At 40.0% G+C, this 16,836-nt stretch overlaps 1 long non-coding RNA gene across 1 annotated transcript in view; it reads left to right on the top strand.

Annotated features, from left to right (window-relative positions):
• Nucleotides 1-15,466, top strand: part of LOC128851876 (uncharacterized) — a 30,284-nt gene extending 14,818 nt beyond the window's left edge. Inside the window, exons 4-6 of the long non-coding RNA XR_008449410.1 lie at nucleotides 2,770-2,917; nucleotides 4,851-4,951; nucleotides 14,864-15,466. This is a non-coding gene — a long non-coding RNA (uncharacterized LOC128851876). The remainder of the gene's footprint in view (nucleotides 1-2,769; nucleotides 2,918-4,850; nucleotides 4,952-14,863) is intronic.
• The last annotated feature ends 1,370 nt before the right edge of the window (nucleotides 15,467-16,836 follow it).

The following is a 16,836-nucleotide window of genomic DNA, read 5'->3' as shown; positions in this document are numbered from 1 at the left end:
TCCATGCTCTCTTTCAATAACACCCATAATCCTTTGCTACTGTACGGAGCAGAGTTTAGAAGCTTTGCAAGCCAATACATTTTTTAGTGATTTATACAGTAAAGTAGAATTTCCTCTGCCCACCTGCAAAAGCTGAAGCATTTCTGTGATTATAGTTCATTTTTTAAAGTTTCCATTAATATAGAGGATTTTTTTAAAAAGAATAAGCACGTTAAAGGGATTCATATATATGTGTCTGCTAATTAAATCTTCAACAGGTCTCACAGTTTGCCACTCAGGAGAACAATTCTGATTTCATTTGAAACAATCTGCCTGCCACACATAGTAGGTTTAGCTGTAAATTGCTTTGGTACATTATAAACAAATAGAGTATAGGAAAGGAAAATAACAATTACACATGAAGAATTTTTCTTCTAATAACATCACTGCATACTTGTTTTTATTGTAGAATGAAACAGCAATCTGTTCATTTTGATTAGCAATATCAGTCATACTTTTAACAGCTATCAAAATCACTCCTTGAGGATCAAATTAGAGCAATCAAATGCAAAACAAAAAGGGAGAGAGAAAAAAACCAAAACTCTTCTCACACAAAATCATTCCTTTAACTTCTTTGGTCTAGACACGGAGTAGCAATATAGTGGCAATTTTTTTATGTACAGTTGCCTGCTCCCTGAGCCATGCTGTCCCTTGTTAACAGAAAAGAACCTCAAATGAATCAAAAGAATATGTATCAGAGAATATTCCATTTAGAACAAAAGGAAAAGTTATTAGCAATGTTATAAAATTGCAGCTGGTAACTTAAATGTCTGCAAGGATTGCATACAAAAAGCAACGCTAATATCTCTAAATTAAACAGGAATAAAAAGCTTTATGGAAAATTAAGAGAAGTGCCCTACAGTTAAAATAAAACCTATGGAATAGGATGTGAAGGAACTAGCAAAAGCAGCAACCATGGAAGAAAAATTATTACAGGGTACATAAACATTAGTTAGAGGAATACCATGGCCTTCTTCCATCTTGGAAGGCTGTTATGTTACTAAAAGGCAGCAGTAAAAGATCAGAGCATTGTTAATCAGCATGAAGGGAGAAGATCAGCCAAGAACAGCAAAAAATAAATATATTTTTAAAGGCTATTAAAAATCGCAGGTCTTCTGGCCAAGCAGGGAGTCTGAGATGTCTGATTACCTCACTGTAGCAGGAGACATAGTAATTGAATTTACCCTTTGGGACTTGCACAGAGGAGACCAGTTTCAGCAGCACCTGAAGTATGTAGAAACAGAACTCACTGGGAAGCCCAGATAGCTGCTTTGTCTGTCTTCTTGGTGTCGACTCTGGGAGGCAATGGGTTCATCTGTTTGTACAGAGCAGCTGAGTAACCCCAAAATGTTGTGGCACTGAACCACCATTCATAACAATAGCTTAAACCCACAGAGCTTAAATTCCACCTATGTTTGATATAGTAGGTAGTAAGTATTTCTTACAAGATATAGAATTTCTTACATAATACCTATGGAGCAAATACTATGCCTAGATGTTTCCAGCCTGAGCTGGACCTTAAGGCATTTGGGCAGTAGAAAACGCTGGAAATTTTAACCGCTGGGAAAACTGTTGGTAGAGTTCAGTGAGTGAGCAATATGAAAAGCTACATATTGGTGTTTCAGTATCTGTGAGCCTAGGTACAATGATGTACCTACTGGAGGAGCGGGACGCGGAGTCACCATGCTAAATAAAAAAAAATCTAAATCCTACTCTCGGGGAGGAGGATCTCGCTGCTGGAGTTTTGATATCCCCTGTCATCTTTCAGGAGCTGCCAGACCTCTCTCCAACGAAGCTTCAGGCTAGACTTACACCCAAACACAATCTTGCTAAACATTTTTGGCAGGAGGGCATGCAAAATGAGATCAGACTGCTAGCACAGAGGCATTGGGTATTGCTCACATACTAAACAGAATTGTTCTGCAAGTTATGACTTTCCTCCCTCGCTTTCTAATGCAAAGGCGGATCCATCTTTCACAGGAGTTTCTGAAGTGAAAAAGAGTCAGAAAGCTTATTTCATAGGACTAGTCAATAAAAATAATGAAGCACTTACACCCCATACCAGCTATTTCTTTAGTGAGACTTATCACTGTGCTCATGACAGTGACCAAGGCATTGCGCAGAGCTGATGACACCCTACTCCCGGGAAACTGAAGACTGAAAAACAAAAAGCATCTACAACATGATACTTCTCGTTAATCATATGCCAACAAACTGTCACCCTTGAGTCATTTAATATGCAATTCCAAATCAGATGTTCTTTTCCTAATGCTATATCTTTACAGATCTCTCAAACTGCAAATACAATTCCTTTTGTTGGTCAGACTTTTTCCCAGCTGAAATATAGCACTAATACAAGTCTGGGTGTTATTTTAGGATGCCTCTAATCTTTTCATTTTTATCTTCCACTGCTTGTTAAAATTTCTTTGGCTCTCATTTAAACATATGTGGAAAATACAAGTGGATTTACATTTCAATAAGAAACTTTCATTGATTGTTTTTCTTCTGAATGAAATCTTTCTTCCTGTTTTCACGGGCAGAAATCCAGTTTTCTTCTGCAATTCTTTATTATTGTTTGTTTCTTTCTGAGACTTTTCAATTACCTTTTATTATTTCACTGGTTGGGAGAAAGGAAGAAGGAACCCTTTACTCATCTCATGTTTTGGCCATTCATTCTTACCACAATCTCAAAGTTATATATAGTAATATATTGAGATATTTTTCACTCAGGTAGCAAATTACTGAGACAGCTTTGGATTTTTAAAACTTTGCCTGTTGTTCAAGCATAACATTCAGATGCAGCGACCCTGTTGATCTATCTGAAGTGCAACATACTCTAACCAAAGGCAGTTCAAGAAAGCAGCACTTAACATCCATGGTATGTTTCAGCTGGGGTTCAGGGTTTGGATCCGAAACTGAACCAAAGCCAGGAATAATGCTTCCTTTATTTCCATGGCTTTATTACTCATTTAGATTAAAAAGGGAAAAAAAAGAAAACACCGAAGTGCTTTAAATCTCACAAACCTAATAAAGTCAGAACTGTAGAGTATAATCCTAGTATAATCCTACAGGTTTGAATTCAGGAACTAGCGTTTTAATTTTCAAATATTTGGGATTTACATTTGGCAGTGCCCTTAAAATTGTCCAATCTAGCATTTTACTCAATTATATCTTCTTATTTTTTACCATATGTTAATATTAAGCATGGGCCAAATGCTCTTGCCCAAAACAGACAGTGTGATCACATAATGTTAAAATCAAACAAATCTTTTCAGGAGCGAGGCATTATGCTAATGTCTGTTAGATGTCATATAGGCTAAAAGGATGGGCTACATATAATATTGCTTTAATTCATAGCACCAGTAACAGGCTACTCTTTGACAGTTCTAATTTCAACTCATTTCGATGAATTCTCAAATCTAGGCCTATACAGAGCTACAAAATTCACAGCATGAGACTAGAAATCTTTCAGAAGTGGACTTTACTACCTGTTGTCTAGGTCTTCATGAAGTCAGAGATTTTTAATAGTATCCCCAGACCTGTACTTTCACTGCTGATCATAGCTGGAATTTTAAAGAAATTTTAGAAGTGCTTCAGCATCATACTGCTTTATTCAACTTCAGTTCTGGAAATAACTTACATTTTGCAGACAGAAGCACAGGGGAGTAATCATGCCTGACTAGTTCATCTGTCTGTGGTCTGTATAACCTTACTCCAGCGCTTAATAAAAGCAAGTATCTTACATGTCCCGTTAAAGGTGACTTAATGCAAAACATTATTACTTTCTTTCTGCTCCAACTCCTGTCATCCTTCCTCTGCAGGAAAAGCAAAGATTGTACATCCTTCTGTTTTCTATGTTCACCTGCAACTTTGAAAATCATAGTGCAGAACTTGTTTGAATGGAGAGAAGTCTAGGTATCCTAATAATACAAGACTGCAAAAAAAAGCACAGGAGCAGGTGAATAGGAAAACTAAGTATTTTTCTTATTCTTTTTCTCCTTTTTTTTTCTGCAAAACACTAACTGCACACATAGAAGCACATACAACCAAACTAAACTTCTAGAATCAAAAAGAAAAACTTCTAGGGAATCCTGTTTGAGACCGGAGTGAACACAGAGCTCTCATGTACTTTTAGTTACAGTACTCTGTCTGCTTCCTCACATTTCTTTATTTAGTATGATCTGAAAACAGAGACAAGGTGTCAAGGTTTTCACTTCATAGAGATAGGACAGAAAATTTAAAAAGAAAATAAACCTTTTCCTTCTTGCTGTTCTTCTGCTTTAAAGACTTTCATACAATTCATTCTGATTGTTTGACTCTTATAAATTAAGGACCAAATCTACTGCACCTAGTAAATTAGTGCACCACTGCTAATCATGTCAAGTTAATTTACAGGAGTCCAGTTCTTAATCCTTTGTTGCCTTTGGGTATGTCTTCTGCAGTAATTTCCCCAAACTCTTTAAACACTTTGGAGTGTTAAGATACTTTTGCGCTCTGTTAATGAGATTAGCTTTATTACATTTATCTAAAATTTCAAAAGATGATGTAATTTTTAATGACTAAAGCAATAAATTTTAGGAGGGTCTTAAAAAAAAAAAAACCTAGTAAGTTTGCCAGCACTATAAAGTGAAAAAGAAGCAGTCAGAACTGGCAAAAAAATTCAGTGTGGATGAGGCAGGTTATGACTGGGAACTGGGAAATATGGAAATGTCCAACTGCACAATGACTTAAAAAAAATACGTGCTTTACAGAGTGCAGGCTACTATATCACCATTTATACTTGTAAAAACAATCTCCTTTTATCTCTCCAGGCTGTGGAACATCTGGTAAGCAGCTTCCACTCTGCATTCTTTGTTGCCCACTAAAACTTTAAGGTTTGAGGAAAACCCATTACCCAACTTGCCCCTAAAAGGTAAGTATTTTAAGAGATCCACCAAAATGTCTGAAGATAATTCACTTATTTATGGACATGGTATTAACTTCATAGTTCAAGCCAGTTCTCCTCAAAGGTTCTGCATCTGATGGTGGGAAACCTGGTTTTCATGGCAGATGGATGGGAGGAAGAATAACCCTTCTCATAAGGACCACTTTTAACAGCTATTGAGAACAGAGCCATATAGTGCAACTCAATCAAATGTAGAAAGTAGATCTGAAGCCTGGGCTTCTCACAAATATTTCCACTATGTCTGTCTTTGGAGGGGAATTTTCTCATAACTATCTTCTTTCTAGCTCTTTTTATTTCTCTCTCTCACATTACAAAACTCAACACCCAAACTCTAAAACTTTGCCTCTTCGACCTGTCACGTCAGTGTCTCTCAGGGTGGTAATGTTCTTCCCCACTTTCTTCAGCTGGTGGTGCTTCTATTGGCTTTTCTCTTATCATACGCATGTGTGACACCAGGAGAACTACGGAGCAACCACTGACTGAGCTTACAGGTCAGATTCAAAGAGTCTCCTTTGGAGCTCTGCTTGATCTTGTTAAAAAGTGCTGGACACAGGAGTGCACAAATATTATCCACCCTGCTCTAAATCAAACCTACAGATTTAGTGCAGCTACATAACCCTCCAATATTTTTACATTCCCTTTGCTCCAGAGCAGCTACTTTTGAAACACCCATATCTTTATGTGGTTTAATGTTTGCCCCGTTTACTCCCACCTCACAAAGGGTAGCTGAATTCCATGAGATAGCAGGAGAAAGAGACAGCTCTGCAGCAACTCTTCCCTCCGGGCACACTGTTTTGATGTCATCTGGTCTCAGTTCTCACCATGCTCAGCAGGATCTGAGCTCAGGAACCTGAAAGGGAGTTGAGCAGCACAACACTCAGACCTGCTTGTGCCCAGCCCTTCCAGAGGAGCCATATCTAGGTCCGTATAAGGGATCTCAAAGGATCTGAGCTCTTCCCCCTCCACAAACCCCTGGGGCTGTCTTCATACTAGAGTAAATTTCTAATGACATCTGACAAAAAGCTATAACAGTGTAATTGCTCTGACAGGAAAATGTCTGAGATGCTAACCATACATTTTTGTGTTAGGAGCCCGAGCAGGATAGGCCAAGTAACAGCATGGCTGTAAGGAGAAAAGGTATTGGAGTTACATCATTTCTAGACATTGCAAAAGGACACTGAAGAATGAATTGAAAAGGGTTGCTTCCAATTAGCATTGAAAACATATGTACAGGTCCTAAATTGAGCTCTTATGACTCGTACTATTTGTTATACTGGCACTTCCCGCCCCTGGCTTTGTTTAATCTTACCCAGATGTGCAGTACTACAGAGACCCAGACATAAGGCATGCACGTTTACTGCTCCACCCCAGGCCTGCAAACTGTCCAACAGGTGGGATCACTGAAGAGCAATATATCCTGGTGGTATCAAATGAAGACTAGGAAAGAGATGCTCTGGGTCAACAGGAAGATGCGAGGCAGAGGAAGGAAATTTTACTTGTTTTAACAACTAAGTGGTGGGATTCTCTGGGGGGAGCCCATGATGCCAAAGGGAAGATACAACCCTCTCCCCTGACCTCTCTTCATTCCTCTACCCCCATCACAACTGCCTCCTCCTCTCTGACTTTGAAGAGGAGAAAGGAAGAAGTTCAGTCTCTTGTTCTTCTCATGAAACAAAACTCTCTTCCTCCTGCCCTATGCTGTGGATGAAAAGAGAGGATGAACCCACAACATCCTCCTCCCTGGGGCTCCCAGGCAGGGTAAGGAGGCACTGCTGGCACGGGTTTCATTGTTTAACTTTAGGCACACAGAGATGCATATTTGTCCTTAGCTTTTAGCCTGTTTCTTTTTAAGAGCACATACTGGATAAAAGTCTTTGCTTAGGGCAAAAAAAGACACTGGACTTTGTGTTTCATTCAGCTTATTAGTCCAAGCTGACTTATGGTATAACTGTAATTGTGCCAGCTATCTGGTTAAATGGCCACCTTGATCCAGTTCTATCACTGTTTCTTTTCAGAGTAGCTTGTAACTGTACAGAAAGGGTATGAGTTTTAGCACGTGGAGTAGACAAGGAAAACTCTTACTGTGAAGTTCACAGATTTTGGTATTTTAAGAGTGGGTGTTTTTAATCAGCCTATGCTGCTCTTAAAAAGTTCTCCTTTGCCATTATTCATTCTGAATGACGTATCGGAATCCAAACATGAAAAAAAACAGTAAAAAAAAAAAAAACAGAAAAAAAATAGCAGAGAATGGGAGCAGCAGCAAAACACTAACAGAGAAGTAAAAATTCACCTGTAAGAAGCAATCAAAACATCAAAAAGTGAGATCCAGCTAAAAAAAATCAAGTGAAGTATTAGCTTAGTTTACAGCAACACTCCTACAGACCTACAAAAAGGACTCTTGGTCTGTTAGCACAGCTACTAGGAAAGCGGCATGTCCTGGGCAGCTGTAGCTGGGACACGCTACCTCCTTCGGGAGCTAGGGCAGAACTGACTTCTCTGCAGTACTCATCTCCCTTCCCAGATATCCAGGAGACCACTCTGTGAATGCCAGTGGTAATTTTCAGGCATCTCTCTATTTCCAGACCCCCTAAAATGTTACACTGGAGAGGCAGAGTACACCATACTGCCTTAAAACCTATTGCCACTAGGTTTTATTAGTTAGGTTTTATTTAATTAGTTAATTGGTTTTATTTAATTAATCACTGGCCTTTTCTGAGTAGTCCATAGACAGTCCAGAGGTGGAAAAGCAGTGCCCTTGGACCCTTACTTGTCACAGCAAGGGAAAGCAGAGACACTGCCAAAGCTGAGCGCACACATCCATCACAAGCAAAAATCTAGGATGGGGAGAGGTTCGCACAAATGTCCTTAGAGAACTTGATGCTCCTCCCAGGAATGTGTTTAGGACTGTCCTAGGAGCTGCATTGGCTGCTTTTATGCCAGGAGACATTCTCTTAGGAAGATAAACAAGATGGTAGAGTCTATCAGAAATACCAGAAAATACCACACAGGGAGCCCTGTTCCTTTTGGTACCAGACTTAGATGAGGTCAGAGGCTGAAAAAAAAATAATTCAATAAAGTTGCTCTCTTCTAATGATGGACACATGGCCAGTTCTGGTCTACTGCAGCCCCTACTGAGACAGAAGAGATGTCATAACCTGCACATACAAAAGATAACAAAGCAACCAGAAAACACAAACAAGAAAGGGTATATTGGTCTTGAATTCAATGAAAGTTAATTCACTATTTTCAAAGAAAGCAGCCCTCCTCAAAGCAGAAGTATCTTGCCAAGTGCCCACAAGTATGGTCTGATGAGGCTAGAGAGGGCTTTGTGATTTCAGGATCAGACCCTTTGGGAATGGATAAAATACAAGGTTATGTTATGCTGATAATATTTTTCTGTACATTCCAGTCTCCAAAATGCTTTGGACGCAGAACATTTAATTTAATTAGCGATAGAACAAGAAGGCCATGTTATGGTTTTGGTTTTGAAGAACTACATTAGTTAGATTGTGATTTGCACAATCCAAATCAAGGATGGTTTAAATCCAGGTTCCATTTTTAGCCAAACACCAAAGTCCAGAGGGGAAAGAGGGTACAGATAAAAGGGTTTAAGTTCAGTCTTATGTCTATAATGGACAAACTGGAGGGGTTTGTGTTTGAATTTTGCAAAACCTCATCACTCGGGTTTTGGTTTTGCAAAAACAAAAACAAACTGGGGTTGGTTTGGATGTCATTCTATTTTATCTGAATCATTAAATTTGGTGGACTGGATGGGTTTGGTTAAAGGCTCCATTTTTGCCTTATCTCCAGGTTTAACAGCATTGCTGTGACTTTTTTCCTGTGATTTTTCAGATGACGAAGAAAAACAGTCAAAAAGAAGAAAAAGTATATTATTAAGTCAGTTTAGGACTTAGTTTTTCGAGATGCTAAGCAATTCTGCATTCTATCAAGCTAACGCAGCTACCAGCACCTTTACAAGATGTGGAGGGCACACAGGATTTTATAAGGGACAGTAAGCCACTGGCACTTTCCAGGTCACGTCCTTAAATGGCAGAGCTGTCACCATGCCTCTGAAGTTAAATAGCCAAGGATCTGCTTCACTGAACCAAATTGCACTGCTGTAACCAAGCATGTAAGTCCCATTCATGAAGCTAGTCAACTTGGACAGAAGTAATTGGAACCCTACAATGTTAGAGATTTAGAAATTCAGATGACATTTGAAACTGAGAATTGATATTCTTTGAGCTGAAAGGTTAACACTGTCCAGCACAGGACATGTGTTGGGAATGATTAGAAAAAGATTATTTGATTCATAGTTATGAAGCAACTCATTTAAACAATCCTATTCATAGCGTAATTCAGTAATGATTTATTATTCTTTCTTTTTCTTGCCCTGGCTCTGTGCTGATTTTTGCCAAATACAAATCCATATACAAAGCCAGTTGCTGACATTTTCAGAAATCAGTCCTAGTTGTGTCCTCCAGAACAACTTTCCCTCCCCCTTTTTCACCGCTGTGTTTTCAGCAAATGAAAAAATAAGATATATAGAAAAATATATACTTATGTAAATATAGACACTGTCCATGCTGTTAAGAATCAGACTCAAGCTGTTGAATTTAGGTATTCTTTTAACTTGGAGCAGAACATACACCAGTATGAAGTACACCAAAGATATCTCCTTTATTCAAATCAACGTTGGATCAGTTCTGTAGTCAACGATCGTGTCTGTACAGTGATATTGGATAAATGAGTGAGAACATGATAATAAAAGGTAAAATATTTCTGTCATCTTCTTACTAGCATTTGATCACTAGATCCCTCTACCTATGTTGCTACATCCAAACTCTTCTTTCACCCTCAAGCCTTGCCTCTTAGTAGTCCCAAAATGACTGCTTCTTCTCCAGATTTCAAGACTTGATGATTATTGTATGGACTACATGGTAGAGCTGAGCCAGGAGAGACAACTACTCTCCACAGTTTCCGGTCCAACCTCCTAAACACATCCAGGTTTCTGAAATGCCAAAGTCTGTAAAGTAGCACTCCGGAAGACAGAGCAATTGGAGTCATCTGTGCTTGTTGTCTTATTATTCATTCTTGGTCACTGTTAATGACTAGGTAAATACATTAATTAAGTTTATACGTTGTCTTATCCATTTTGTGACTTCTCTGGGTCTCTGTTGTTTATATGCTCTTTTCTTCTTTGTTTTGTCTTTTCTTTCCTCTCTTTGATATTTTCTTTTTCTTTTTCTCAACTAAGTTCAGACTATGCCCTTTTCCCTTTATCTCTTACCGCAGCTTCGTTTCTCTCTTCCCATCCATATACCTATACCCTGAGTATCAAGTGATCTTCTCACCCTCTTCGTATGCACTCATGACCGTTACAATGTTGTATAATAATGGCAGCAAATTACTCTAAGGAGTTGCATGTCCCCTCATAGAAAAATCAAGGGTTGTGTCTCACAAGTCTTCTGTATTGCTTCACACACTGCAATTATCCCTACAATCCTCAGCTGTGTACTGGCAAAGTTTTTCACTTACAGCTCTCCTGAGTACAGTTTTCAAAGACCAGAGAGCAGTAGTATGATTTCACATTTTGTACACACATCTAGAAATGTGTCTGAAACAGAAACATAACCTTATGACTTTCCTGAGTGCAAAATAGCATGCTACATTGCAGATGAAAGCTCTACAAATACCTTAGCTTTGCTATGGATACACTTCTACCAGATGTGTACTTAGGCGCTGAACTGCGGCTTTGAGAGTAACAGGTTATTAAGCACCCCACGAACTTGAGCCTGAGACCCTACAATTCCTGTTGATGTTGCCTTCAAATACACATGGAGCCTCATAGTGCCTTTCTGAATGGGGCATTGCCTGTTTTCAAACCCTTTATTGTTATCTGCGCTGTGGAATGAGTTCCGGAGGGAGAGCAGATTAACTCAAAAGAGCTGCTCTGGCCATCCTGTGGTCAGCTTCTGCTCCAGCTGTTATTCTCTTATCAGGAAAAAATGGACTGTTTTCCTAGCAGTATGTGGTTGCCCATTGTCTTCAGGCCCTAGACCTTATTCCTTTCCTGCCAAAAGGAGGCTAAGAGCTAATTTTAATTGGGAGGGAAGGGAGATCGAAAGTATCAAACAAATTCCAATATATCTTTCTCAAAGAGAGGAGTTCCCAGATAAATAACATTGGGCTGTGATAACACTAAACGTCTCTCCCATTTAACATTGTGAGAACTGAAGGAACTCTTGTGAGATACTACTCAATCTCATTCCACAGATAAGAGCTTGAAACCTTTTAGTCATGTGTGTACTGGGGATATAACAGTAGACTGTCTCACTGGACAAGAAGAGGATGCTGATGAATGCCAGGCAATGCGCACTAGTGGGAATGGAAAAGTGGGAAGTCAAGGCTGGGGTGACCAGTGTTTTAAAGCAGAAAATAGTGATACCTTGAAGGAGGGGGGGGGAATTCTCCTTTGTAATTCCCAGAACAGACCTAATGGTTACATGTTCTGGAATAACTGATTTTCAGAGAATGAATACTACACTGAATTTTTCCTATTCCTTACCTCAACATCATCCAGACTTCCGATAGCATTCTAGACTTCCTGTTGAGTAGACACAGGAAAAAAACAAAAGGGTGGATAAGCAGCAAAACTTCTTTTTACAGACATCAAAATAAAAAGTCAGAAGTCAGGGAAGATGCCCAAGATTGCCCAGGACCAGAAATAAATCCCAGATTTCAGGGCTCTCTCTCTGTACCCTGAATATAATTTCACCTTTCCAGAAATTACATGGAATCAATGTCAGTGGGAAAGTGTTTGTGGCAGGAAGGGCACTGGATTTCCCTATGCAACAACCATTTTGCTCCCATCATAGTAGTGAGAGATTTGTTGGAGAAATGTTGAACAGAGCTTTAAGATGGAGGGGTGTTAGTTTGGCAAATTTTGTCACAATGAGTTGTGGGAATTATTTTTTCTGTCTTTAACTAAGGAAATGAAATGCAAACAAGTCTCCTTTATAACTCATTTGAGATTTTTAAGCATTGAGAACTCAAGAATTTCATTACTAACATTCCCATGGCAACTGTAACTTGTCTATACAGCACATGTATATGGCACCATAAAAACTAACACTCCAGACAGTAATAGAAAAATTTCTGAACAATACTTTTATGCCGTGGCAGTTATTGCAGAAATTAAAATGCTGATTTCCATCATACGTGTGGTATCAAAATGTCAGCCAGAAGTCTGAACTAACATTGGATAGATTTTACTTAACTGTAAAGCATTTTTCAAAATCCTGAGAGGAGTTCCCTTAATCTCTGTATCACCGTTCAGCCCTCTCCAACTTCACCCATCAAGGATGCATTGTCTTTGGCTATGCCCACTGCCATAAGCCATTAGAATAGAACAGCTGCAGATTTGTTGCATGCATGGGAAGATGTAAAAGGCCAGTAACGCACCCCAGTGATTCATCACTGACTCCATTTTACAGGATCACATCAGTGCAGAGCAAAGAACTGGCCGAAAACAGAGGTGGCACCAGTCACACTGGCCAACTCTTCACTCCAGTCTGTAGGTTTGAGATGTTAGATTATTCTACTACTTGAAAATTGAAGCTTCAGCCCTTGCCTCTCAAGGCACAGAGTGAATTCATCTCTGTTATACACAAGTCCAGAATTCAGGGCAGTTAATCACAGTGCAAAAAGAGCTTTGATGTTTTTTTCACATGGCCTCAAGGTTATGCTTGGCCATAAAGCTCAGTGCATATGCATTAAGAGAATACTAATAAACCTTCTGTAAAAATGTATAGTGTATAACAAGCAAGTCATTGTGATACCGTCTTTCACCTTTGCAATAGCAGCTGAGCTTGTGAAAGCCAAGATGAGCCTGGGAAAAGTTGGCTTTATCTTTGTATCAGTCCAAGAAGCGCTATATGGCATCCACAGCCACAGAACCACTGCAACGCTTTTCTTGGTACCACCATCTGCCATCTGGAGGCAGAACTATGTAAGGTGTTAGGATGCCCAACTACCTTGAGTCAAGCAGGGATACTTGCAGGTAAGAGGAATATGAACAGTATATATGTCCCAAACAGGCACAGAGGAGGACATGGTGCTGGAGCACACAACTAGCAGCAGTCAAGAAGTCTACTTATCCTGCACACATTCCCACTTTTTTTTGCTTCTCCTTTCTGAAACATCTCTGCTCCCTATTGTTCTTCTCTTCCCTCCATCACTGCTCCAACAATGGATTTTGCTGAACATCTGGCTCACCTCTCTCCTCCAAAAGTGATTCCCACCAGCTAAAATGGGCAGACCACTGGCAAAGAGGACCCCACACAAAGCAAACTAAAGAGGTCTCTCTATTTAAGTTGCGCTTCCTCATTCTGTCCTGCCACTGGGGAAGGGACCTGTGGACGAGAAGGAGATCGCTGCATGGGCCAAGCAGGTCAAGGGGCCGAAGAAGCTGGTAGTTCAAAGGGAAGCTGAGGATGTTGGCCAGGGAGCAAGTGGAAAGATGAAAATACAGGAGACTCCAGCTTCAACTGCATTTTTGGCAGCTGTGGGACTGTCATTGGCTCAGAGCATAGTACATGACTGGCGCAAATAGCTATTTGGAAGAACAAGGGAAAGGGAACGCTGTATATTTCACATACAATTTGACCCACCATAATCAAATTTGTTAATAATAACCAGTGAATAGCTCAGTGGTAATGAAATGATATAGAACATACCCTGTGGAAATTTCTAGACAGCACCAAAATTCTCATGCTGAGTTCTATAAAACACCGCCCTTTTAAGAGCAAAGAAGCCATTTGAAAAATAGCCTTCCCATCCTCCCATCAGTCAGAGGCAGCAGATGGATTCAGTTATGACAAAATCAATAGGACAAAGAAAGGAACTAAAAGTAATCAGGTAGCTGAGCATTAATACAACCCAGCAAAAGAGTCAAGGCAGCGAAGGAAGAGATACTGCCAGTAATGATGAAAATGTCTGAAGGAGAAGGAGAATAAGAGGGATTTGCGGGAGAGAAGCAGCAAAGCAGAGCAAGAGACAGACTCCCAGTCCTTGAGCTTCCTCAAGCAGCTCAGTTCAATGTCACGAGATGGGTGCGATATAGCTCGTACTGGGGAACAAGCTTAGCTGGCAGATTCCCCTAGCAAACTCTGACTTGCATTGAGCTGGGCCAGCACAAGACCTTGAGTCTGAAGGTACATCTACACATAGAGACCTAACAGGATTATTATGATACTATTTGGGAAAAAAAATTAAAAACTGTCAGTATTTTCTCCATATATGAAAAAAAATAGCCACAAGATCCAAGCTTCAGCATGAGGACAAGAACCCAGGCTTGCCTGGCAAGGTTCTGCTCTGCAGCTGGTCATATCACATTGCTTATCTCAAAGCTGCTGCTTAGTTTTGTCAGCACAGTGCTTCCTGACCAGTCACTCCATGAATTTTATCTACTGCCAGTGCATCATGCAGGGAGGATTTTGTTTATATACAAACATGCACATGTGACAAAGAGCTCCCTGGAGCTGTGCACATTATAAACCGTGCTTTAACCTTTTCCCTTTGCTGACTTTGGTCAGGCTCAAAGATTTTTGTTGAGGACTTGCTATAAATGCAAAGTAGATTTCAGACAGCATCATAAAGATAAAGCAGTGGGATACTAGCTGAACAAACAAACAAACAAACCCCAAACTACTTCTGATAATTTAATTTTGCTGTCACATGGTTCTATTTTGGCTTCTGTTTGCAACATTTAATGATAATCACACTGGTGGCTGACTGAAGAGCCTGGCTACAAATCCCCATGTTTAACTTTGTTGTGTTCCTCCAGGTCATCCCATAACCCTCTTTTCTCTCCTTCAGATTTTCCCACATGGATCATTGCATTTGTGATCGTGATCTTTAAAGTCATAAACACCAAATTGTTTGCCTGCCTGCTGTGGAAACACTGCAGCCACTCCACCCATGTGCACATCCATCCGCTGTCCTGTTCCACTGAAGTCACTTCTGAAGCCGCATGCCGGTTGTCCCGGAGGATGACGACTGAGACAGTGCCCTACCCAAGGGAAGGGTTCCCTTAGCACAGCTCAGTGAGTGCACACATAAACAGGGCCCCAGAGATTCCCCAGTCCCAGGAGGAGTTTCAATGCCTGCTCAGCCACGGGATACAAACCATAGCTAATATTAGGCTCATTCATTCCAGCCTGTGGGGAATCAGTTGTTTTTAAAGGGAACTACGTAGAGGCTGGTCCCGCATGGAGCAGCTGTGTCCCCAGATGGGGTCATTTAAGGTGTCAGTAGGGACACGATTGCAGTTCACAAACACATCCCAGAATGACCCACAAGGAGAAGAGGGCTGCAGAAGAGCCCGTTCCCCCTCCCAGGGCAGCTCTATCCCGCCAGAAAATTCCTTGGCAAGACAGAGGAAGCTGAGATCCCTGCCTCTGGCTTAATTTATCCTTTTTATTGTTCTTGACTTGTGTTTTTGTTGCATTTCAAAGTCCTAGTCAGAAATTAGTTAAGCTCATTACACAATGTAGTGTGAAAATAAAAGTGAAAGTTCCTGCCCCATATGTGCCTCTGTTACTCCTCTGTGAGATGCATTTTCTGATTTGCTGTCTTCCAATCTGTTGTTAGGGTTTTTGTACAATAACATCCTCAAAAGCTTCCAAACCTGCACTTAAGTATAAACAGCAAACTAGACCTACCCAAACACAACTGTTGTTATGCCTTCAAATAAAGTTGCAGTTAGAAACTGAATTTGGAGACATACACTTACCATTAAATTTTACATTACACATCTGAAAAAGCAGTGACTGCCCAGCTGTCTACAAATTATTTGTCTTGACTTTAATTCTCAAGTCATGCAATGGAAATGAAGAATGGAGGAGAAAAAGTGTGAGGGAAAACTGGACCAACACTTTGCTACTAGCTCGCAGTGATCACTCTGTCAGCCAAAAGGGCTGACTTCCAGTTGAGGAATCTGACCAATAAGAGGTTCTATCACTAACAGCGATATTTCTTCCAGACTAGAATGTCAACACAAGAAGCCTTACAGCTCACACTTAAAAACAATAAAAGAAGAACAGGTACCAGAGAGTGGGTTTTTCTAAATCTCTGTTGTATTCCTAACCCTTGCACAACAATCATATCCTGAAGGGGGTGTATTTTCTGTCTTTTTCAGGCCCGATTGATTGAGATCAGAATGGTTATTTGGTTTTCAAGAATGAGTTATTGTTCCCATGTGCAGCAATTTTTATAAGGCCAGCAAAGCTTTGTGATGTTTCTAGCATATGGCATGAGTGCATTTACTTGACAGCTCACTTTATATTTAGTCCAGAAGCTTGGATTAGAAGTGGGAAAACACAAGCAGTGATTAGAAATGACTTAGCTCTCACCTGGCTCTTCTCATTGACTCCCTGGGTGGCTATAGCACTGGGCTAGAGCAGTTTTTGAAAACAGCCTCTGAGCAGGATTGCCAAGTTTCTGGATAGCATGAGACACTGTAGGCCTTTTTCTTATGTTGCAGATGGTTGTAAAAATTGATTTTTTTTTTTCTCCTGAAGCTTAACCACCTAAAAGTTACTGGACACAAATTTCTGTATCAGTTTCCCCATTTCTAAAAGTGGTGTACTAATATTAATCTGCTTCATGAAGAGAGAATCGGTTATTTTAAATCTATACAAATCTTTGATATTTACTTTGAATCGGTTCATATTCGGTGTCTCTTATTTCAATACAGAATTAAAGTCAGGTTGCATTGGGATGTACATCTGCTACATAGCATAAGGAGACCTTCCTTTACTGGCAATCCAGAACAGTTTGCTTTCAGTCTG

Source organism: Cuculus canorus, chromosome 3 (genome assembly GCF_017976375.1).
Source record: "Cuculus canorus isolate bCucCan1 chromosome 3, bCucCan1.pri, whole genome shotgun sequence".
NCBI lineage: Eukaryota > Metazoa > Chordata > Aves > Cuculiformes > Cuculidae > Cuculus > Cuculus canorus.
This window is presented reverse-complemented; position numbering and strand designations above follow the sequence as displayed.